This window comes from Amblyraja radiata, chromosome 4, assembly GCF_010909765.2.
Source record: "Amblyraja radiata isolate CabotCenter1 chromosome 4, sAmbRad1.1.pri, whole genome shotgun sequence".
Taxonomy (NCBI): Eukaryota; Metazoa; Chordata; class Chondrichthyes; order Rajiformes; family Rajidae; genus Amblyraja; species Amblyraja radiata.
The window spans coordinates 15,317,183-15,341,854 of record NC_045959.1 but is presented as its reverse complement, the minus strand read 5'-3'; the positions used below and the strand labels follow the sequence as shown (position 1 = coordinate 15,341,854).

Genomic DNA, 24,672 nt, shown 5'->3' with positions numbered 1-24,672 from the left:
GAGCAAGAGGGGATATCGAGGAGACCCTAGTGAGAGCCTCATCTATGATGGAAGAGAGGAACCCCCATTTCCTAAAGAATTATATTTCCCTAAGTAAAGAGTAGATGGCAGCACTTCTGGGAAGGGGTTGTGGAAGAGATGCTTGGTTTAAGTCTGTTAACAGTGGGGCAGAAGCCGTTCATGAATCTGGACATTCAGCTTTGCAAGCTCCTGTAACTTATCCCGGAAGATGGAAGAAAGAAAAAGGAAAGGTCAGGGTGGCCGGCATCCAAAGACTTTTCAACATAAGGTTTGGACATACTTAAAGGAAGAAAGTTTAGAAGGAATTCCAGGGAGTAGGTCTTAAAGAAAATGCTCTGACTTCGGAGCTATTTAATTTGTAAGGCTCAAGGGATATGGTCTGGCCACCATTAGGTTTGGAGTTAAGGGATGAGATGGGTGGGCCTGGTACTTCTAGGAAGACCTGCAGCTGGAGTTGGTAGCTCTTGAAGGTGAGCAACTGATTTCATATAGTGAGTGAAGAGAAGACTCACAATTTCTTTGTGGGTTTAATAGTGTTAATATAAACAAATTATTTAAATTGGGAAGCATACGATAGGGAGAGAGAGAGAAAGATAGAGATATATTGATGTACTTCCATCGAAACAGGATGGCATTCAGATGATTGTACCCATCCTGCTTCTGAGGGGAACAATCCCTTCATTCCTTTTCCCCCTCTTCCCTCTCTGCTTATTTCCCTACATCTCTGCAACTTAATCTCAACCCATCTTTGGGATGCAGGTTGGCTCCAAAACAATGGGAGAAAGCTCATTTGTTAATGGACAGCACGCAGACCACACCGACAGCATCTGGGGTCAAGATTGAATCTGGAGCACCCTTGTTGCACCATGGCGTTGCCATGATAAGACTCTCAACAGAACCAAATCAGTTTCTAAACCATATCACGAGTAATTGGCTGGTAACTAAGTGGCTTGTATTTCAGAAAAGTGAGGGTTATGGATGATGGTTTCCCCCTCTTTAATTTGGTTAATGATTAAATTGCGAATCACATTTTTTTAATATCTGAGCATTTCTGTCCTAGTAGCATTGATGACATTATAAAAGGAAACTTGCTTGGAGGAGTTTCTAAGCCAGTAATTGGGAAAACATTCTATTACCATCCTCAGATGCGGTTGCTAATTAACCCAGAGTGCTTCAGCAATCATTCAATTTGAACTGTGGTTGCTTTATTCCCTGGAGTAAATTGCCTGGGACCTGCTCAACACCGAGTCATAGCATCTCCTCTCATCTCTTTTTAACAACGTCATCAACAATCCAACCATATTTAACCCAGAAATATTGAGTAGGAGCCAAAGAGCCTGATCTGCAGAATATCAACCAATTTTCAAAGTTTCACTTAGTTTTCGTCTCATTTTCCACGTAACTCTTTCTTTATTATATAATCTGTCGTGCTATTTTTATTGAGCCCAACTCTAAATTGAAGTATACAATCCTTAAAATAAAAATCTAGGTGACATACAAGGTGTGGACCCGCCCTCTCTCTACTACTTTCGTCTGTACTATTGTTTATATACTAAGCATATAAGATATCAACTCCTAAGGGCCTGTCCCACTTAGGTGATGTTTCAGCAGACTGCCAGCGACTGTCCAGTTCGTGGCACTGGCCGAAAAACTGGGAACTGGAACGCGACTGACAGAGTGGAGTGCACACACACACATCGCGGGGGTCAGAGAAAGTCTGAAATTCACACGGTGCAAAGCCAAGGTGATACAGACACACACCACGATGAACAGGAAGGTTAAGACGGCTAGCACAGAGTACGGTAAGCACTTTAAAAGAGGAGGTGGGGGGGGGGGAGAAGAAGTGGAGACACTTTCAAGAAGCCAGACAACTTTTAATAAGCCAGAGATATTCAGCTGTGAAGTTTGACAGACATTTAATATTATCAGTCGGTTATCCTTGGTTCTGAAAACTCGTGTTTACGTTTTTTCCCCCCAATGAGCCAATGAAAATGCCCGGTCAGCAAAGGCGATTAACTAAAACTACCTCGACTACCCATAACTACATGGCGACCCCATTACAACTGCACCTACGACTACAGGATTATCGATTTTCTATGTGGCGGCCAATTTTTGGTCACAGAAACATTTTCAACATGTTGAAAAATTTGCGCTGACCATGCTGAGGCCGTGACTAGTTCCCAGAATGTGGGAACTCCTCGCGACTATGAAGGAGACTCACCAGAGACCACCAGCAAACATGTGGCGATCATGAAGCAAGCACAGAGTCTCCTACACTCGCTTAAAAAGTCGCCTTAATGGGACAGGCCCTTTACCTTTTCTCTTTGGGTTCTTTTGATACATCTTTCTTGCTTGCTTGGAACTTGGACTGCCTCCCACATCATTTGATAAGCCAGAAGAAGCATCTTGCATGACTGATAACTCCCTCATTACTGAACTGATGTATCATTCCAGACTTTATGCATTGGGATTTGAACTCAGAACATTTGCATCACAGAGGTGTGGAGCAATATTTTAATATTGCAAGCTGACATATAAAATGACTTTAGTATGTATACATTTCTTGCAGACTCTGTGCAGGGTCTTGAAGGTTTTGTAGAGTGAAGATGATTGTGAAATTGTTTGGAAGAAAATGGAACGATATAGGAACTTGGACACAAGGTAAAGGATAAAGGCAGCAAAGTAGGAAAGATGGGAGTTGGAGGGAGGAAGTTAATCAAAGACAATGGAAAAGGGGAAGATGACGGTAGAAATGAAATGAGTCATATTGGCGGAGAATATGGATATATATGGAAAACAATATGGCTCACAGAGGCTATTGAAAGCTGAAAGTCTGAGGTATGTAGAAGCGACAATGAGGTGTATGGTGATGAGACCAAAGGCAAGGGATAAACACTTGAGTTGACAAGGATTTAGCGATAATATACACGTGTACAGTGATAAATTTGCTCTCATGGTTCAGAGCGGCAGCAGATTCAGACAAGAATTAACTAACTGTATTTACATTGAATGCATTCCAGCCATTTCCTCAGATGTCCAGTTTGTTACCCTCTTGAACTGATTGAAGGAACAACTGCAATGGAGGATGGCGCAGAGAAAGGGAAAATACAGAGAAAAACAACAACATAAAAACGACAAAGATGGATAGGCAGAATATTCCTCCACTGGTAATGTATATATCCATAAAAATTGCTTGGTGCTGAAGGGCTTCTAGCTATGCCATAAAATAATATTATGAGCCAACTATGAAATATGATTCATATTTTCATTCATGAAACTACATAACTCATTCATGGCCAGAACAGTTTATATCAAGTCTGCCCAGTTATGCTCTAACTTCCATGTTTCATGGCTTGAACATGTTCTCTTTATACACCTCCACATAAAACAAAGTATATGGTTAAGTAATATTCCATTTACAGCACAACAAACATTAATTCCCAGTAAAGACAAGTTGAATTCAAGAGCCAATCCCAACTCTTGGTCCTGATGGTAACAGTGGATAAAGGCTTCCTGCTTTGTGCTTGAATATTAACCCATTGTTCCGTGTCATGTTGATGATGGGTACTAGTCTACCGCTAATATCCCAGGGTGATCAACCCAGAGGCACAAGAGACTATTCAGCCATATTAGGTGGGTAGATTTATGATGACAGTATAGTTTGGGAATCCATGACCATCACATGGCATTAAACCTCAGTTAAACCTCACCCCAATTGGCAGCATTGCTGTAGACTCTAAATGTCTCGAAGGATACCGATAATACGTGCGAATACCATGACAATGATTGAAACTAGTCCGTCAAAGTCAGCATACAGAATCCTGTTACAGTCGTGATATATCCACGAGAGGATAGTTCACTATGTCGCATCAGCAAACCAAAGTGTGGTCATTGGGTTGAGGAAGGCTATCCTTTGGCAAGGCTGTGGTCCAAACCCAAACGGGGTATGCTGTAGCCAGTTAAAGGCATATTGCCAAATGTAATGTGGTAGAGATTCACCTGGGTGTGCTGAAGTAATAATACCACTGAGGTTCTGCACCTGTACCTTGTGCAGATGACAATAAATGTGACTTGGCTTGACTTGACAAACCTTTGGCACTTCTCGGCATGCCCATGCCCTGCTGTACTGTGACAGATGTGTATGGTGTCTGTCTTGTGAAGGTCTCCATACCATGCATGGAGCTTCCCTCCACCATCTTTATGGTACAGTCCTGAGTGTAGCTGAGGAAGAGAGGGAGAAATAAGAGGAGGACTTGGCACTGCTGGAAAGGATGTAATCACCAAGGTAGTTGCTTACTGAATAAGCTGTTTCACACCTAGCCATCTAATTGTGATCCCAGTGAAGCCAACTTAAAGTTTCCATTCAGTGGCAACTTAACTTTCCTCTATCACTAAGCATTATAGCCACAAGTTGCTTGGCTGCAATGCAAAAATGTCAACATGCACAACTTAATTTAGAAGTTTCAGTACATAAACTGTATACAAACATGAACTTTGCATTCTATTATTGTGTGGTTTTCATAACATCTCTTTTTTTTCCATTCCAAGGACTTTATTCAGCAATTGCATATTACAGCGTACCAAACATCATAAACATTCAATGGTTACAATACATTAAGCAGTCATTATAATACAATGGTGCAATCAATATTAACAATGCTCTCGACTCCCCGCGGCGGCCAGCGTTGACGGAAGGTCTCCAGAGTCCACGTGGACACAGCAATATTTTCAAGATGGCCAGGCCCAGGGAGTCTGTCTCTGTCTCTGTCTGTCTCTCTCTGTCTGTCTGTCTGTCTGTCTGTCTGTCTGTCTCTCTCTGTCTCTCTCTGTCTCTCTCTGTCTCTCTCTGTCTCTCTCTGTCTCTCTCTGTCTCTCTCTGTCTGTCTCTGTCTGTCTCTGTCTCTCCGCCTCTCTCTCCGTCTCCCCCTCTCCCACCCCCCCTAATATTCCATCCTCCAGATCGGTAATATAAAATAGTAAGATTAAACGAGAACTTACCAGTTTGAAGTTTGATCTGTATTTTATGAGGAGTTACGATGAGGGATTACGTGAAGAACCCGCTCAGTGCGCAGGCGCGGCATACTTCCAAGCAGCGGTGTGGAATCACAGATAGACACAGTTATTTTGAAGTAAACATAGTAAAGATAAGGAGACATCAATTTATTAGTTTGATCCATATAATGAGGGTGGGAGCGGAGGGCAAGTAATCCCTCATCGTAACTCCTCATAAAATACAGATCAAACTTCAAACTGGTAAGTTCTCGTTTAATCTTACTATTTTACTTCGGAGTCACGTGAGTGACTACGTGAAGATTTCAAAGCTCTGTGATTTCAAACCGTGTAACAGTTTCATTTCACTCACTGCCGAAGTTCTTGAGGGAGGAAGTGTTATCGTAATGAACCAATGAGTCTATTTGTAGAAAAACACAATGGTATTTTTTAAACAATAACAACAAAGAATTAAGTTGCTCCCCTGGGCTTAAATTAAATATTTGCAGTTCGTAAATCTTTACTGCAAATAAACCAGGTTTTGCCAACGGCTTATTATAAAATTTCTGAACGGTCTTTTCCCTTCCCACCATCCTGCTGTAGCCAGGATGTGGTCTATAGGCATGTCCATTCTTTAGCCGTCGACATGGATGCTGCCCTGGTGGAATAATAAATGTACATGTTAGTGTTTATCCCAGCAGTTTCTAGCACCTGCTTGAGCCATCTCGCAATGGTTTGGCTCGTACCCCACCATAAGGTTTTTGTGACTGACCCACAAGGCTTTTCATCTCCCTCGAATATTCTGGTTGTGTCTATGTAGGATAGTAGGTGGGTCATGGCACATAACCGTGGTTCTGGTGGGTAAGCCACGACTGGATTAGGTGTTCCTGGTCTGCTCTGTTTGACCAGTCGCTGGATAACGACAGATCTGGTCTGGAGCTGTGATCATGTTGTCCAGTCGCAATAGGTGTAGTGACTGGACCCTCTGAGCGGATACAAGTGCCATCAACATGAGCGTCTTTAGTGTAGCTTGCTCGAGGCCGGGGGATCTGGGCCATTCCCTGAGATATGTCAGGACCACACTGATATCCCAAATATGGGTATACCTGGGCTTAGGGCTTGATATTGTAAATGCCCTTCATCAGTTTTACCACCAGTGGATGGGATCCCATCGCCTGTTGTCCTGCCGCTGGTTTGAGATAAGTAGAAAGAGCACTCTGCGCTGTGTTGATGGCACTGTAGCTGATCCCTACATCGTGGTGTAGATGGCCAGGAACTCCAGTACTGTTGGTGGCTGTAGCTGTTGCGTATGTTGTCCATGTTTCCTGGCAGTACTTCTCCCTTTTTTGATGCTGGTTAAGTACTGCCTCTTGGTGGATGTTCGAAGGGATGCCGACATGGTGGTGATGGTTTGTTTGGACAATCCCAGTTCCAGGTAAGGTCTGTTCAAACTTGCAACCCAGGCGTTTAATTTTCTCATGGCATGGGTGTTTAGCTTACCTGGTAGGTAAGTAGCTGATAGCCAAATATGTCTTTCGACATACCATTGCCAAATCATGTTGACCAATTTGTCGCATGATAATGATTTTATGCCACCCATATGGTTAATATAAGCCATCACCGTAGTATTTATCAATTTGTAACCGAACATGCAAGTGCTGCATATTAGATAAATATGCTTTTAAACCATAAAAGGCCCCCAACATCTCTAGATAGTTAATGCCCAGTGTAAGTAGTAATGATGACTCTAGTTTAGTCCATCTACCACTTGTGCTGGATATGGAGTTAGTCGCTCCCCAGCCTTGAGCACTGGCATCTGTTTGAATAACTAAAGTAGGGTTAGTGATAAAGATAGGGCTGAAACTATGCCAAACGTTTTCTGCCCACCACTGTAGCTCTGATATTGCTTCAGTGGGTAAGTTCATGACACGATCATAGTGACCTGTATGTCGTTTTATTGCCAGTACCTTTGCTCTCTGTAAATTTTTTGATAGTGCAAAGGTCCGAATTGTGTAGCCGGAAATGCTGCTACCATTTCCCAATTACTCTTGTTACTTGTCGAATAGTTGGTCGCTCGTTGACCATTAATTTGTTGCATGATTGTGCTAATTCAACCATTTTTGCCTTTGGCAAGGTAACAGTCATATGGACTGAGTTAATTGTGAAGCCCAGGTAGTCCATGATAGTGGATGGCTTCAACTTAGATTTATCTGGATGTAGGACGAACCCCAGAGTTTCAAGGAGCTGTTTTGTAGCTGATACTGCTGCCACAGCCAATTCCATCGTTTTCCCTACTATGAGAATATCCTCCAGATATGCCATGACAATATGTTTTTGTTTTCTTAGTATTGCCATGGCTGGGTTCAATATTTTGGTGAATAATCTTGGGCTGAAGTTAGCCCATAGGGCAATGCTTTGTACCATCCAGATAAATTTTAGGTATCTGCGATGATCCTTGTATATGGGTACTAGATAGTAAGCATCTTTAAGATAAATGCTTGCCATGAAGTGTCCTTTGGAATTCAGTTGTTTGGCAGTAACATATGTCTCCATTTTGAAATGTATATACTTAACAAATTTGTTTAGTGATGTTAAGTCAATGATGATGCGACAGACACCATCTTTTTTGGTTTTAGTGAATATATTCGATACAAATTCCAAAGGTTCATGTTTGGTCTTTTCGATGACCCCCTTTGTGATAAGTCTCACCAGTTCAGCTTGTCCCTCACGTTTCTCTTTGACGGAGGGAGAAATACCCTTTGGGGCCATTGTTGAACTGGCGGCGTTTTTTCTGACATGAATTGTATTTTATATCCTGTAATGTTGTTGAGTATATACTTGTCACTCGTGACCATACCCCATGCTTCTTTAAACAAGTGTAATCTCCCCCCTGTTAATAAAGCACCCTTATTCTCTATATGCTGGTAGGGACCAGACCCACCTACCTCCATGGTTATTGGCGATTCTGTTTCTTCATTTTCCTGAAGATTTTGTTCTGACGTGCTGGCGATGTTGGGGGGAGGCGCATTTTCCAGAGGGTCCGCTGCGGGCCCTGATCTGAAAGATCTTTGGGGATAATGTGCAGGACCCCAAGCGTTCACCAGTCCCATATTGCGGACGTCGACTGGTGGATGCCGTGGGGTGCTGCCGCTTGGGTATCGGAGGTCTTGGTTTGCTCGTCCCGGGGCCTGCCCTCATTAGGCCGAAGGTTTTTGATGCTTCCTGCATCTCCTTCAGTTTTTTATTGAAATCTTTCCCAAATAGCAGCGCGTCCGTCTCCGCAGCTGGGGCTTTACACAAGCCAGCAAATTTGGGATTGAGGGCAGGTCTTATGTTTCCCTCCGGAGATTGTTGATCTCAAATTGTGTGGTACACATTAATGCCAGCACATCCTGCTGGCAGGTATCCATCTCCAGTGGTCTCCACGGAACGAGCAAAGGCTGTGATGGCTGACGTCAGGAGCCTTAGGATCCGCTGTAGCTTGAGTTCTTGGGTCTGGATGTGTGACCCACATGCCCCCAGATTTGGCTGTTGACACTTTTTACTTTGAGGGCCTCACCGTTTTCTGGTGCTGTGTTGTTTCAGCACCTCAGCGAGCACCTTTTCCAGTAATGGTTGATGCTGGCCGCCATTCTTGGTTCCAGCGGTGCTCCAGCCCAGTGGGGTTGCTACAAGCGGTCCATCACACCCAACAGCTCTTCATGTTCCTGCACCCCTGGCATACTCCCGAATTCGTCCGCCTGCCTCTGTTCCAGACCAGCCCAGCCCTGGTCACCAATGCTAGCCTCCAGTAATGAGGGAGCAGAGGGCAGTGCATGAAGCACTGTGGAGGGGGTGCCTGACCTCCCTCCGCGAGAGCGCTCTTTCTGCGCATCTCGCTGGAGCTGCTCCAATTGCTGTTGGATGCAGCTCAGGCGGCTGTCTCTCCTCCATTTAGGTGGAGACATGTCCCCGTCCGACGAATCGGACGCCACCGGCCGGATGCCTGTTCGGATGGCTAGACATCCAGCCCGCAGTTCAGGCACGAGCGGGACTGGGCTCGGCACGGTGATGGGGATAGCGGAAGCGACCGGTAATTGTTCCTACCGCCTGTTGCTGCCCCCCCCTGCAATGGAACGCTCCTCCGCTGGAGTCGAGCGGGGGACAGGTTCTTCTGGAGCTTTTGTGCCTTGTAGTAGCGAGAGCGCCCCTCAAGCAGCGCGTCTCGCAGGCACCTGCTCCGTGAGCCGCTCCAGCGGCTCAGGCGGCTCTCTCTCCCCCCGTGCGGGTGGAGAGACGTCCCGTCCGACATCGGGAACACCTGCCGGATGCCTCTCGAGTGGCTATGCGTCCAGCCCGCTGCTTCAGGTACTAGCGGGCTGGCCTCGGCACGGTGTCGGGGAATTACGGAACACCGGGTAACGCTCCTACCGCCTGTTGCTGCCCCCCTCCCCAACGGGAAAACTGGGGGACAGTTTTGTTCCAGAGCCTATTTCTCTGCCTGTAAAAAACACAAGCAGAAAAAGGCTCACCTGTAAAAGAAAACCCGACCTCAGGGTACTCACCTGACGGTCCGGTTCATCCTGTAACGGGAGTGCCTAACTCCCGTGGCAGCCGCTGTTGCACTGCTGGCGTAATGCCGCGCCTGCGCACTGAGCGGGTTCTTCACGTAGTCACTCACGTGACTCCGAAGTAAAATCATTAATATAATCAGTAAAAAAAGTCAACAACTAATTCCTGTGGTACTCCACTAGTCACCTTTTTGCACAAATAAAAGCTGATTATTATTTCCTGTTCACCGTTTTCTGTACCAACCAGTTTTTTGTCCATTCCAAGATGCTTCCTCCGATAATTTAGACACCAACTTCCTATTTGGCATCTAGTCAGTTGCCTTTGGAAATCTAAAATCACAACATCTGTAGGTACCCCTTCATTATATTCAGCTTTATTATATTCAGCTTTCCTAAATGTTTAGCTATTTTTATTTGATTATTGATGCTGGCATTTTGTCAGTAATAGCTGTTCAAGTAACTGATCTCTAGTACCCTGCTGACCGTTATCCTTTATTGGAGGAAGTTACATGGCTGTTTTCATCCTCCTGCTTACCTCCTGGAAGTTACCAATTTATTGGAAATTTCAACCAATGGGTCCACCATCTCTGCAACTACTTCTTTTAAAACTCTAGTGTGCAGTGCGTTGGGACCTGGGGACTTGTCCAGATTTGGCCCCCTGTGCTTCACCAACCTTTTATCTCTTGTAGTTGACATATTTGTAAGTTCTACCAATTTAGCCCATCTGTGTGTAAACAAGTGTATGGACACTGTATGGTGTATAATGCGGCTTTTTCACGGGGCGACTTGACGCAAGATGTAACCAGAGTGAAGTGGTCGTGGTCCAGCACGATATCACACGATATAACGGGGGGGGGTAGATAAAGAGTTCCCACGGTACTTGGCATTTCTGTTATTTGTGCGAGTGACTTGTCCATCTCCCGAGCTTTCCCGTTAAATCTTGAATGAACATTGTGAAGTGTTGTTAAATCATCACGTGGCACAAATGATGTCACTTTTTTTTCACACACTATAAATATCCTCCCTTGGTTGAATTGGCTCATTTGGAGACATGTTTTACTGTGTATGTGGGAGACACAGATGGACTGAGCACAGTACCTCGGTCTTACTGTGTGTGGGAGAGGGGGAGAAAGAGACGTACACTCACAGAGGCAGAGTCTCTCAGCCTGTGTAAGAGAGAGGGAGGGAGAGAGAGAGAGAGGCACACACAAGGTGGATGTGAAATCTCACCTGCCTGTTTCAGTGACAGACACCCGCTGTCAGTAAATGAAGACACCCCCATCTGTCTCCCCCTCATCTCCCTCGACTCCCCCATCTTTCCCTCCCAACTCCAGTCCCGTCCCGACCCCCTGGGAAACTGAATAGAGCAACAATCAACTGCTGCCTGTGCGCTGATATGACAACAAAGGCTACTTTACTTTACTTTACTTTACTTTACTGAGTTAAAGAGTTCCCACGGTAGACTGTAAAACTGGGACCCTGGTTCTGGACTCCCCCAACATCGGGAACATTCTTCCTGCATCTAGCCTGTCCAATCCCGTAGATACTGATTAGACCGGTATCTATTTATTTACTTTATTAATGATTTCAATTAAATATTGGGAACATCAGGCCGCAAACGTTATTTCTTGAGTGTTAGTGCTGGACTTTGACTCGACCTTCCTAGTTAGCCGGCGCCTGAGACTGAGCCAAGCAATGTCCAGACCTGACTTCAACACAAAGTGATGGAGGAACTCAAAGGGTCAGGCTCGTCCAACGCTCTGTGATTTGCTCGTGATTCCTGCGTCTGTAGTTCCTCGTGTCTACAGACCAGAGTTGCCACTTGACTCCGAGATGACCATCACAGAGCATACGGAAGATAGACACGAAATGCTGGAGTAACACAGCGGGACGGGCAGCATCTCTGGAGAGAAGGAATGTGTGACGTTTCGGTTCGAGACCCTTCTTCAGAGTCTCGTCCCGAAACGTCACCCATTCCGAGGGTCTCGAATGAGGTAGGTAGTAGTTCAGGAATGCTCTGTGGTTGGTGTTAGGATGGTTCAGTTACATAAGTGCTCAAATGTAGGCACCGTTTTCGCAGTGGAAGCTCCGAGACTGTGCAGCGGGCGATTGTCGTGTTGGCTGGGACTCCTGTTATCCATGCAGGGGATTGACCTCAGTCTGAAGAAGGCTCTCGACCCAAAACGCCACCCGTTCCTTCTCTCCAGAGATGCTGCCTGTCCGGCTGAGTTGCTCCAAGCAACTGGTGTCTATCTTCAAAGGACTGACCACCGGGCTGGATGTCGGGGCTGGCGTGTTGCGTTTCACAGACCGAACTGTCCAATTAATGGTAACAGATGGGCACTGAGGGAAGTCCCCCCCCCCCCTCTCTGTTTATCTGCCCTTTCTTTAACTTTTGTGCCTCTATGCAAGTATCTCGCGAGCCATCCCAGACTGCCCATTTCTGCTCCCCCTCGTCTTTAATAACTACATTTCCCTAACAATTACTATCTTTGTTAGTTATAGGAGCAAAATTAGGCCATTCGGTCCATTAAGTCCACTCCGCCATTCAATCGCGGCTGATCTATCTCTCCCTCTCAACCACATTCTCTTGCCTTCTCCCCATAACCTCCTGACAGCTGCACTAATCAGGAATATATCTATCTCTGCCCCTATTCTTCACCCTTTTGACAGTAGTTTTGTTTTATTGGAGACGCGGGAGACAGCGGAATGCTGGAATACTGAGCAAAACACGAAATGCTGGAGGAACTCGGTGCATTTGTGTTTAAGAAGGAACTGCAGATGCTGGAAAATCGAAGGTACACAATAATGCTGGAGAAACTCAGCGGGTGCAGCAGCATCTATGGAGCGAAGGAAGTAGGCAACGTTTCGGGCCGAAACGTTGCCTATTTCCTTCGTTCCATAGATACAGCTGCACCCGCTGAGTTTCTCCAGCATTTGTGTGTGTGGGTGGAAGTAGGGGGGAGGGGGGGGGGGTGGGGGGAGAGAGAGATAAGGCAGCCTGAAGAAAGTGTCGCCTGTCCATTTCCCTCCGTAGTTGCTGCCTGGCCCGCGGAGTTCCTACAGTCTTAGAAACTGCTTTAGACAAAAAGAGACACAAACTGCTGGAGTAAAAAAGCTCAGCAAGTGAGGTACCTGAACACTCAAAAATGAAAAAGAATGAAAATGTGATTATTTCACCTCCCTTCAACTATTTTGTGTTTCAGCATGAGAGGGATTATAACATTAGAGACATTCATCTTGTAGTGATGTGTTAATGAAGAATTGCAAACATCAATCTGATAGTAAAAAATATATTTATTTAACAATGAGGTAAAACAAGCACTGACAATCAAACTGCTCAGTTACTCACCGTTCGCAGGAGTTCCCACGGTACCCGCAAGAGTTATTACGGATATCGCACGGATATCGCACTGGCCACTATGTTCATACAATGTTGCAATGCTCAACCACAAGTGTACAAGTCACTCTTGGAGAAATTCAAACTTTCTTGAATTTTCTCCCGAGAACCAAGTTACACGATTACCTGCCGTTAGCGCTACGGTGGTCCACGAATGCCGTACTGTTATCGCACGAGGTTCCCACAATGTTAAACTCTGGTTAACTCTTGCGTCAAGTCGCCCCGTGAAAAAGCCGCTTAAGTCAGCTTTAATAATCAGTCATAGTGTCACAGTACAATACATGTTAGTTCCACTCTACCACTAGTGCGACTACATAATATAGGAAGTGAGTGTTAATATGAAATGTTCAATCGGGTGGAGTTAGTGGTAGTACATTACTCTGATTGGTTCACATGCAATAACCAACCTACTGTGGATAGACACAAAATGCTAGAGTAACTCAGCAGGGACAGGCAGCATCTCTGGGTGACGTTTTGGGTCAAGACCCTTCTTCAGAGCCTTGACCCAAAATATCACCCATTCCTTCACTCCAGAGATGCAGTTACTCCAGCTTTTTGTGTCTATCTTGAGTGTAAGCCAGCATCTGCAGGTCCTTCCTGCCATGATATCTTGGGGATATTAGCAATGTATGTCCCCGTATCTGCCATTTCTTTGTTTGCTGAGTTTGCAATTTTGGATGGTTTGGTTGCAAACAGCTTTAGATTCATGGAGTCGTACAGCACGGAAACAGGCCCTTCAGCCCAACTCGACAATACTGGCCAAGATGCCCCATTTGCCTGCAGTTGCCCTATATCCGTCTAAAACTTTAGTGTCCATGTATGTGTCCGAGTATTATATTATCTGCCTCAACTACCTGCCCTGACAGCTTGTTCCATATATCCACCACCCTCTGAGTGAAAAAGTTGCCCCTCAGGTTTATATTAATTCTTTTCCCTCACACCTTAAACCTATGTTCTCTGTTTTTTTTCAATTCCCTTGCCCTGGGTAAAAGCTTTGTTCAGTAAGAGGCTATCTAGGTGCTCCATTCATCCCTGTAGCCCCTTTCACCTCCTCCTTCCTTTTCCTATTTCTAGTTCTCCCCTTCAACTACTCTCCGTAAAGCTGATGGCTCCATCTCTAACCGAATTAGGTTTCCAGTTTGAAAGGCTGGCTGTCAATCTGTAGCAAGTACTGAGAAAGGAGAGTGGTGGAAGAAACATGCTCCTTTCCACATGGCGGGCAGCTAGTTTGTGCCGTGTTATTATCTTGAATAGTGGTCATTCAGCATGGCAACAAGCCCTTTGGCCCAATACATCCATGACAACCATCAATTCTAACCCCTGTGTTCCCATCACCACCACCTTCCCAGTCCAATCTCTAGCCATCCACCATTACTAGAGGCAATTTGCAGTGCTCAATCAACTTACCAACTCCTACACCTTGTTGGCATGCTTAAGGAAACTGGGGTACCTGAGAAAATATAAGTTTATTACATTTCAATATCCATTTTACAATCTTTGAGTGTGTTTCTTTTCTAAGGATACATCTATTAGTATAAGAATGTGCTGTGAATTGCAAGGGATTGGTGAGGAGGCATAACGAGGTCCATTTTGAAGGACAACGTTGTGTGTGTTAGGTCTTTAATGCAAGGAATTTGTTTCATGAAGCACTTGACACTTGATAGCGATGCTGACAACTCTGGGAGAGCTCAGAGCTCAGTCATATGTTGCAAACCTGATTGCTGAACCCATGTGGTTCCCTACAGGTTCTTTGCAAATTGTCCACAACAGCAATAATCTGAACTGTAGACGAGCAATCCTCAGCACTGCCCTGACATAGTGTTCTTTAGCTTGAGTGTCGGTATAAAAACTGTGATGTTGGATCTACAATTGTGTGAATAGAGTTGGCCACCTCTTCCCTGTTGGAAAGAATGGGCTGCGGTCGCCGCATGAAGCCCAGTGCCAACTGCCTGCTGCATTTGTCCATATTTCTTGACAGTGCATTAAACCTGACAGGCTGCTGATGTGTTATTATGCACTCTCATCAGCCTTCTGTTAGCTGCGCCATGAAAATTCTCAGTGGAATCCTCTGCCGTGGAAACTTGTGTAAAACTTTGCCCTCCAATGAGCTGACACCCATTCCCTCCACCTTGGCAGTAGGCTACTGGCTGTCAGTGTGCAAATACAGGCAGATATCGCCTCCATGTTATCCTGCAGGTTATGTGTGGCATCAGTGTCTGAACTGATTGTTTACAACTGCAAAGTGCAGTGCGTCTTAGAAACATAGAAATATAGAAAATAGTGTTTCATAGAAACATAGAAAATAGCAGGAGTAGGCCATTCGGCCCTTCGAGCCTGCACCGCCATTCAATATGATCATGGCTGATCATCCAACTCAGTATCCTGTACCTGCCTTCTCTCCATAACCCCTGATCCCTTTAGCCACAAGGGCCACATCTAACTCCCTCTTAAATATAGCCAATGAACTGGCCTCAACTACCTTCTGTGGCAGAGAATTACACAGATTCACCACTCTCTGTGTGAAAAATGTTTTCCTCATCTCGGTCCTAAAAGATTTCCCCCTTATCCTTAAACTGTGACCCCTTGTTCTGGACTTCCCCAACATCGGGAACAATGTCTTCCCCTTCACTCTCTTCTAGCCCTCCACCTGGCCAGGTTGTCCTTGGCTACCTGAAAAAATGAAACACTGTCGGGTCTGTGGCAAGTGTAGGTCATCCAAACTGGTGGAAGCCTCTGATTCTGGTGGAAGCCTCTGATTGGTCGAACGGACTAGAGGAAGCAGCTGATTGGCTTGTATTGTATTTGGACAAGGGGGAGAATGAGGGCCGGGGCAGTTTACTGTTCTGGATGTCAGATGTGGGAGGTCATGGAGTCGGAGTGCCCTCCAGACGTCCACATCTGCGCCAGGTGCGTCGAGATGGGGCTCCTAAGGGACCGTATTAAGAACCTGGAACAGCAACTCGATGACCTCTGTCTGCTCAGGGAGAGCGAGGAGGTCATAGAAAGGAGTTACAGGGAGGTGGTCACTCCAAGACCACGGGAGACAGAAAACTGGGTCACAGTTAGGAAGGGCAACGGGCAGAGGCAGGGACTGGTGAGTACCCCGGTGGCTGTACACCTTGAAAATAAGTACTCATGTTTGAGTAAGGGTGGGGGAGACAGCCTACTTGCGGGCAGTGACAGCGGCCGGGCCTCTGGCACAAAGACCGGTCCTGTTGCTCAGAAGGATAAGGAAAAGAAGAGGAGGGCAATTGTAATAGGGGACTCTATAGTCAGGGGGTCGGATAGGCGATTCGGTGGACGCAGACAGGAGACCCGGATGGTAGTTTGCCTCCCTGGTGCCAGGGTCAGGGATGTGTCTGAACGTGTCCAAGAAATCCTGAAATGGGAGGGAGAGGAGCCTGAGGTTGTGGTACATATAGGTACCAACGACATAGGTAAAAAAAGAGAAGAGCTCCTGAAAGAAGAATTTAGGAAGTTAGGTAGAGAGTTAAGGAGAAGCACTGCAAAGGTAACAATCTCAGGATTACTGCCTGTGCCACGCGACAGTGAGAGTAGGAATGGAGCGAGGTGGAGGATAAATGAGTGGATGAGGGACTGGTGCAGTGGGTATGGATTCAAGTTTCTGGATCATTGGGACCTCTTTTGGGGAAGGTGCGACCTGTACAGAAAGGACGGGTTGCACTTGAACTCGAGGGGGACCAATATCCTGGCGGGGAGATTTGCAAAGGCTACTGGGGAGACTTTAAACTAGTATGGTTGGGGGGAGGGACCCAAATTGGGAAAGCTAGCAGTCAGTGTGTGAGGCAGGAGGCAGAGAATGGTAGCACTCTGACCCAAAATGTAGGGGAGAGAGAAGAAAAAGACAATAAACAGAGAATAAGAGTGGGTGGGTTTCTTAAATGTGTATACTTTAATGCTAGGAGCATTGTAAGAAAGGTGGATGAACTTAGAGCCTGGATTGACACCTGGAAGTATGATGTTGTGGCGATCAGTGAAACATGGTTGCAGGAGGGCTGTGATTGGAAACTAAATATTCCAGGATTTCGTTGCTTCAGGTGTGATAGAATTGGAGGGGCAAGAGGTGGAGGTGTTGCATTGCTTATCAGGGAAGAGATTACAGCAGTGCTTTGGCAGGATAGATTAGAGGGCTCGTCTAGGGAGGCTATTTGGGTGGAACTGAGAAATGGGAAAGGGGTAGCAACACTTATAGGGGTGTATTATAGACCGCCAAATGGGGAGCGAGAATTGGAAGAGCAAATATGTAAGGAGATTGCAGATATTAGTAGCAAGCACAAGGTAGTGATTGTGGGAGATTTCAATTTTCCACACATAGACTGGGAAACACATTCTGTAAATGGGCTGGATGGGTTGGAGTTTGTAAAATGTGTGCAGGATAGTTTTTTGCAGCAATACATAGAAGTACCTACTAGAGAAGGGGCGGTGCTGGACCTCCTGTTAGGAAATGAGACGGGTCAGGTGGCAGAGGTATGCGTTGGGGAACAGTTCGGGACCAGTGATCACAATACCATTAGTTTCAATATAATTATGGAGAGGGTCAGAACTGGACCTAGGGTTGAGATTTTTGATTGGAGAAAGGCTAACTTTGAGGAGATGCGAAAGGATTTAAAAGGAGTAAATTGGGACAGTTTGTTTTATGGGAAAGATGTGGAAGAGAAATGGAGTACATTTAAAGGTGAAATTTTAAGAGTACAGAATCTTTATGTCCCTGTTCGGTTGAAAGGAAATAGTAAAAATTGGAAAGAGCCATGGTTTTCAAGGGAAATTGGACACTTGGTTCGGAAAAAGAGGGAGATCTACAATAATTATAGGCAGCATGGAGTAAATGAGGTGCTTGAGGAGTATAAAGAATGTAAAAAGAATCTTAAGAAAGAAATTAGAAAAGCTAAAAGAAGATATGAGGTTGCTTTGGCAAGTAAGGTGAAAGTAAATCCAAAGGGTTTCTACAGCTATATTAATAGCAAAAGGATAACGAGGGATAAAATTGGTCCATTAGAGAGTCAGAGTGGACAGCTATCTGCAGAGCCAAAAGAGATGGGGGAGATATTGAACAATTTATTTTCTTCGGTATTCACCAAGGAGAAGGATATTGATTTATGTGAGGTAAGGGCAACAGGTAGAGTAGCTATGGAAACTATGAGATTCAAAGAAGAGGAAGTACTGACACTTTTGAGAAATATAAAAGTGGATAAGTCTCCAGGTCCAGACAGGATATTCCCTAGGACATTGAGGGAAGTTAGTGTAGAAATAGCAGGGGCTATGACAGAAATATTTCAAATCTCATTAGAAACGGGAATAGTGCCGGAGGATTGGCGTACTGCGCATGTTGTTCCATTGTTTAAAAAGGGGTCTAAGAGTAAACCTAGCAATTATAGACCTGTTAGTTTGATGTCAGTGGTGGGCAAATTAATGGAAAGGATACTTAGAGATAATATATATAAGCATCTGGATAAACAGGGTCTGATTAGGAACAGTCAACATGGATTTGTGCCTGGAAGGTCATGTTTGACTAATCTTCTTGAATTTTTTGAAGAGGTTACTCGCGAAATTGATGAGGGTAAAGCAGTGGATGTTGTATATATGGACTTCAGTAAGGCCTTTGACAAGGTTCCTCATGGAAGGTTGGTTAAGAAGGTTCAATGGTTGGGTATTAATGGTGGAGTAGCAAGATGGATTCAACAGTGGCTGAATGGGAGATGCCAGAGAGTAATGGTGGATGGTTGTTTGTCAGGTTGGAGGCCAGTGACTAGTGGGGTGCCACAGGGATCTGTGTTGGGTCCACTGTTGTTTGTCATGTACATCAATGATCTAGATGATGGTGTGGTAAATTGGATTAGTAAGTATGCAGATGATACTAAGATAGGGGGGGATTGTGTATAATGAAGTAGATTTTCAAAGTCTACAGAGAGATTTAGGCCATTTGGAAGAGTGGGCTGAAAGATGGCAGATGGAGTTTAATGCTGATAAGTGTGAGGTGCTACATCTTGGCAGGACAAATCAAAATAGGACGTACATGGTAAATGGTAGGGAATTGAAGAATGCAGGTGAACAGAGGGATCTGGGAATAACTGTGCACAGTTCCCTGAAAGTGAAATCTCATGTAGATAGGGTGGTAAAGAAAGCTTTTGGGTTGCTGGCCTTTATAAATCAGAGCATTGAGTATAGAAGTTAGGATGTAATGTTAAAATTGTACAAGGCATTGGTGAGGCCAATTCTGGAATATGGTGTACAATTTTGGTCACCTAATTATAGGAAGGATGTCAACAAAATAGAGAGAGTACAGAGGAAATTTACTAGAATGTAGCCTCGGTTTCAGCAACTAAGTTACAGAGAAAGGTTGAACAAGTTAGGGCTTTATTCTTTGGAGCGCAGAAGGTTAAGGGGGGACATGATAGAGGTCTTTAAAATGATGAGAGGGATAGACAGAGTTGACGTGGATAAGCTTTTCCCACTGAGAGTAGGGAAGATTCAAACAAGGGGACATGACTTGAGAATTAAGGGACTAAAGTTTAGGGATAACATGAGGGGGAACTTCTTTACTCAGAGTGGTGGCTGTGTGGAATGAGCTTCCACTGAAGGTGGTGGAGGCAGGTTCGTTATTATCATTTAAAAATAAATTGGATAGTTATATGGACGGGAAAGGAATGGAGGGTTATGGTCTGAGAGCAGGTATATGGGACTAGGGGAGAATACGTGTTTGGCACGGACTAGAAGGGTCGAGATGGCCTGTTTCCCTGCTGTAATTGTTATATGGTTATATGGTTATTATCAACAACTTCTAGATCAGGAGCGAGTGTGCGGGTCTTGAGGAACTAGGAAGTGGTAAAAATACCTATGATCATCTTCCTCAAGCCCAATGGTTGCCCACAAATGCTGAAGCAATGGGGTAAGAACATATCATACTTGCCCCCTGCTGGTTAACAGCTGCTGTCTCCAGTTTTAACCCAGATTGTCATGTGAAGAGATGGAAGTGCCACCGTGAGTGTCTTGCAGTGTATTTGGATGTCATGGGTATAATGAGAGAATAGATGGGGTTACGTGCAAGCTATGAGACGTGGGTCTAGTTGTTGAGGTATAGGATCTGTACGAGGTGAAATAAATCTACAAACACTGCAGTGGACTCATGGTAGAAGAGTGACAAGGCTGCCTTAGTAATATACCGGCATAATATAATATTTAATGATGCTATCAATGAACCTTAACCACTCATGTGAAGACATTAACAATCCCTCGGCAGTTCTTGAGTTATTTGGGGCCTCGCTCCTTACATCGATCTGTGCAGTTATTTTCCCCTGTGGCATTTCCACTGCTTGTCCAGAGGATCTCCCAGTCTCCCGATGGAAAATGTATTTTCCTATCTCCACCTCTTCTAATGCAGTCTTAAGAATCTTGGTCACATAGAAACATAGAAAATAGGGAGTAGGCCATCCGGCCCTTCGAGCCTGCACCGCCATTCAATATGATCATGGCTGATCATCCAATTCAGTATCCTGTACCTGCTTTCTCTCCATACCCCCTGATCCCTTTAGCCACAAGGGCCACATCTAACTCCCTCTTAAATATAGCCAATGAACTGGCCTCAACTACATTCTGTGGCAGAGAATTCCAGAGATTCACCACTCTCTGTGTGAAAAATGTTTTTCTCATCTCAGTCCTAAAAGATTTCCCCATTTATCCTTAAACTGTGACCCCTTGTTCTGGACTTCCCCAACATCGGGAACAATCTTCCTGCACTTAGCCTGTCCAACCCCTTAAGAATTTTGTAAGTTTCTATAAGATCCCTCTCAATCTTCTGCACCCTTCCTTACTGAAGAATGCTTAACATAGCTGTTGGCTGGGAATAAATATCATAACCATTCCCACCTCCACTGTAAGACATCAGCTTTACCGGCTTCAGTTGTCTGCTGTTCAGGCTAACAGCAATGTGAACTCATATGGCTGGAGACAAATCCCCCAAATGAACAGTCAGCACGACTTCAACAACGTGTCGGCAACAACTTCAGCAGGGCCTGGGTTAAGCAAACATTGACTGGAAAAGTTAACTCTCTCACTGACATTGATTCTGTTGGATCAGTTGAGCATTTTCCATACTTTTTGTTTTTATTTCAATTTTCCAACATCTGCAGCATTTTTCAATTTGGGAATCTATTTTCATTTAGCACTCGTTTATATCAAATACTGTGGACATTAAGTTGAAGACCCTCTTATCAAGCTTGAAAATGAAGAAAGAGGAACATATAATAAATTCTTTTTTCCCTTTGAAATAATATTTTTATCTCGCCATTTGATAAGTGGTGTTTGATCATTTATCTCCACCATTTTCAAAGTGCAGCAAAATATTAAGTGATTTTGTGCCGACAGGTAGTTCTGTCATTTTCTTCAGCATTTGCAGGTGAATCATAGTGTATTCAACGATTAAACTCAATTAATTGTATAATTTAAGCATGGATTTGCTAAATCTTATGTTCGGTGAGATTTATTGTACAACGGGAATCCCCGTGCCCCTGTTGTCCTTTCGATCTTTTTCTCTTCTGTTGCTGAATTTCTCTCGCTTGCCAGGCACTCATCTCAATAGCCTCCAATATCTTTCTCTGTAGCCTGATTTGCATTCTCCTCACTGGATACTTCAGCACTATCATCCATTTCAGTAGCTTGATTCCTTTTTGATTTATCTGTTGTACTGCTTCTAGCATGCCCTTTCTCTTTGTGTTACACCACCAAAACAAGGATTTTTATTATAATGGAATATCCTGGGGCTCATTTTAACCACATGTTTTAAAAGTCAGGATTATCACCATCTGCCTTGTCTTACAATTTTTTCCATAACATGTATTCCAGGTAATAAACTATTCAGTTAATTTCAACAAATTACCTTGATATTAAGCACAACTATAAAAAGGTTCAGCACATCTCTGTTTTATGTTGTGCTTAAACAAAAATGTTTTACACTACTTCTGAACACTATGTAAAAATTCTGCTGTGGATACAATTCCATTAAAGGATGATAATAAAAACTGACTGCTCAATTTGCTTTCTTCACCCTGAGAATTCACAAGTCATAAGAAACCTCATATTCTGCACTTCATTATTCCTTCACACATGTGAACGGTTACATCCCACCAGTTTTTAATGCAAAACCAATCAGCCCTGCGCTGGACCTTCTTAACCATTCAAATGTACCTCTAAGCATCATTCTAATTAAAATAACACAGTTGTGCAACAAAGGAAATCATTATAGCAAATTGTTAAGATTGTATGCTTTAGTTTTACCCAAAAAGAAGCTGAAAAGAAACATTTGCAAAGCCGAACCTAGGAAAGTGTTTATGTTCACTGATAAAACTCTGTGCCAGCAATCAGTGCCAATCATGTAGAATTTACATATTCATTTATTTTGCAATGACTGCTTTACATTTCAAACTTCTCAGACAGAGTAATGACCAATCCCAATTGTCTGCGTGATGTGATGGTGAAAACAATCTGGAGGTGTAACAGCACTGTTGGAAACGAGGCACTAACAGCGCCTGCGATTGCGTATATTGGTGATGAAAATTTTGTTGCAGAGATAAATAAGTAAGTAAGTACATTTTATTTATATAGTACGTTTAAGTCAACCCGCGTTGAAACCAAAGTGCTTTACATAGAAGAAATAATTAAGTTTCCATTGTAAAACCTGTAACTATCTCTGATTCTGATTAATTGCAATTTATCGAGTATGAAACTTGATGCAACTCTCTTAAAAGATGTTTTACTGAAAGCACATAGTTGTACCCAACACTAAAAACAAAACTGAACAAGCTTGCTAAATGACCTGCGATATCTTCCTTGGTTATACAATGCTTTCCCAACAACAGATGTTGAGCTAAATACTGATGGTTGTCTTTGTCTTTCTTCTTGAACAAGAGCATCAGATTTACAAATGTTACAATCTGGAATGTAATAAGTTTCAACAACTTCAACCAATTGTTCTACTATCTCTACATCCATTGCCATTTTAACCATTGGGTATAGGTGATTGGATCCTGGCAACCTGCCTGTCTTTAGTCCTATTAGATTTTCCACTATGGTCATCATAGGAATTGTTATAAGGTTCCCCCCCCTGAATAAAACTAGCCAATCTGTTATTCGTTGGATATTTGTAGTTTGCTCCACCACGCAGAATGAATAGTTTAAATTATCTCAGTTTCCTTGTTTCCCATGATTGAAAGACCTGTCCGCCGTTCAGACTGGAAGTGTCATCCGTCCCGACAGCTTCCAAGAGGGCGTACCTGTTTTCAATAGGTACAGCCACCAGGGTCTCCTACACCCAACGCTTACTTCCCTTCCTCATCATCACCCACCTTTGCTCTTCTTGTATCCTTGCTGTAACAACCTCATTGTAAGCCCTGTCCTGGAAGCTCTCGTTTTCCCAGATGGTCTTGAAATTATCCATCTGCTGCTCCAGTTCCCTAACACGGTCCTTCAGCAGCTGCACCTGGACACAATTTCCACAGGTGTAGTTGTCAGAGGCACCAGCAGTGTCCCTGACTTCCCACATCCTGCAACAACTTGCCTGCCATTATTTCAGTGGGCAAATCCCAATTGGTTGTGCCTCTCACCTTCTCTATCTTTGAGCGTAGGCTCCTCGCAGAAAACACTTGAGCCAAAGACTTGCACTTTACTCACCTAGGCACTCCACCTCAACAAGGCCACTCCACTACAGCTGAACTTATTTTTTATCTGCTACCTAATCAACTACTTTAGTGCTAATTTGCAAATTACTTGAACCTGTGCCTTTGGCGCTCTTTTTAAATCTCCGTTCCCTCTGACCCACCTTCTTGAGCGGAAAGGACGGTGGTTGAGCGGAAAGGACGGTGGTTCTACAGAGTCCAGAGGAAAGTGGGAGAAATGAGATGTGCAGGAAAAAACAGAAAAGAGGAGACAGTAATTTCAAGAATCAGATTTGGACACACTGGTCTGAACAGTACACTTTTTATAATAGGCAAGCATAATACAGGCAGATGTGAATACTGTGGGCAAGAAGAGACAATAGAGCATGTCATTATACATTGTGAGAGGTATGAGGAAGAAAGAAGACAAATGAGTGAACGATTCAGAAAAGAAAAAGTACAATTTGATTTAATAGATATTTTACAAAATAATTCATATAAGTGCTATCAAATCCTATTGCTTTTTCTCAGGGTAACCAATTTGTTCGGAAAGATATAGGTTATTAGTATATAAGTTATAATGTTATTTGATCCACACTCCATACCAGTTGGTGGCGGTAATGCACTAAAAGGTTTTGCCAACCGCCAAAAAAAACTACATAGAAAAAGAAGAAGAGGTAGACCCACCTTCTTTCAGCCAATACTTGCTCCCGCTGCTTCTGGCTGCTGCTTCTCTCCAACCTTCACGGTTTTGGACCTAAAGTGTTTCTTCTCCTCCCAACTACATTTACAGTTCTACCAGATAATGATCACTTGTACCTGGATGATCCATAGCTACAAGATCTCCTAATAATCTGCACATGACTAAATCTAAAGTTGTCTGTTCTATAGCATAGTGGTCTATGAAACAATCTCGGATATACTCACGCTGGTTTCTCTTTCATAGTACCATTACCAATTTTGATCAGACCAATTAATATGCAACCTAAATAACTCATGATAATTGCAATATGCTGATTATGTTCCATTGATATTTCACAATTTA

The 24,672-nt window shown here is 44.0% G+C and overlaps 2 long non-coding RNA genes across 3 annotated transcripts in view; both read left to right on the top strand.

The window, feature by feature from the left end:
* LOC116971843 overlaps positions 1–24,672 on the top strand; it is a 48,555-nt gene that overhangs the window by 15,829 nt on the left and 8,054 nt on the right. For both annotated transcript variants that reach the window (XR_004411639.1, XR_004411638.1), the window contains exons 2-3: positions 2,602–2,682; positions 3,042–3,188. This is a non-coding gene — a long non-coding RNA (uncharacterized LOC116971843). The remainder of the gene's footprint in view (positions 1–2,601; positions 2,683–3,041; positions 3,189–24,672) is intronic.
* On the top strand, positions 4,930–10,202 carry LOC116971844. Its single transcript, XR_004411640.1, has 3 exons — positions 4,930–4,984; positions 7,145–7,150; positions 9,683–10,202. It is a non-coding gene; the product is annotated as an uncharacterized LOC116971844 (long non-coding RNA).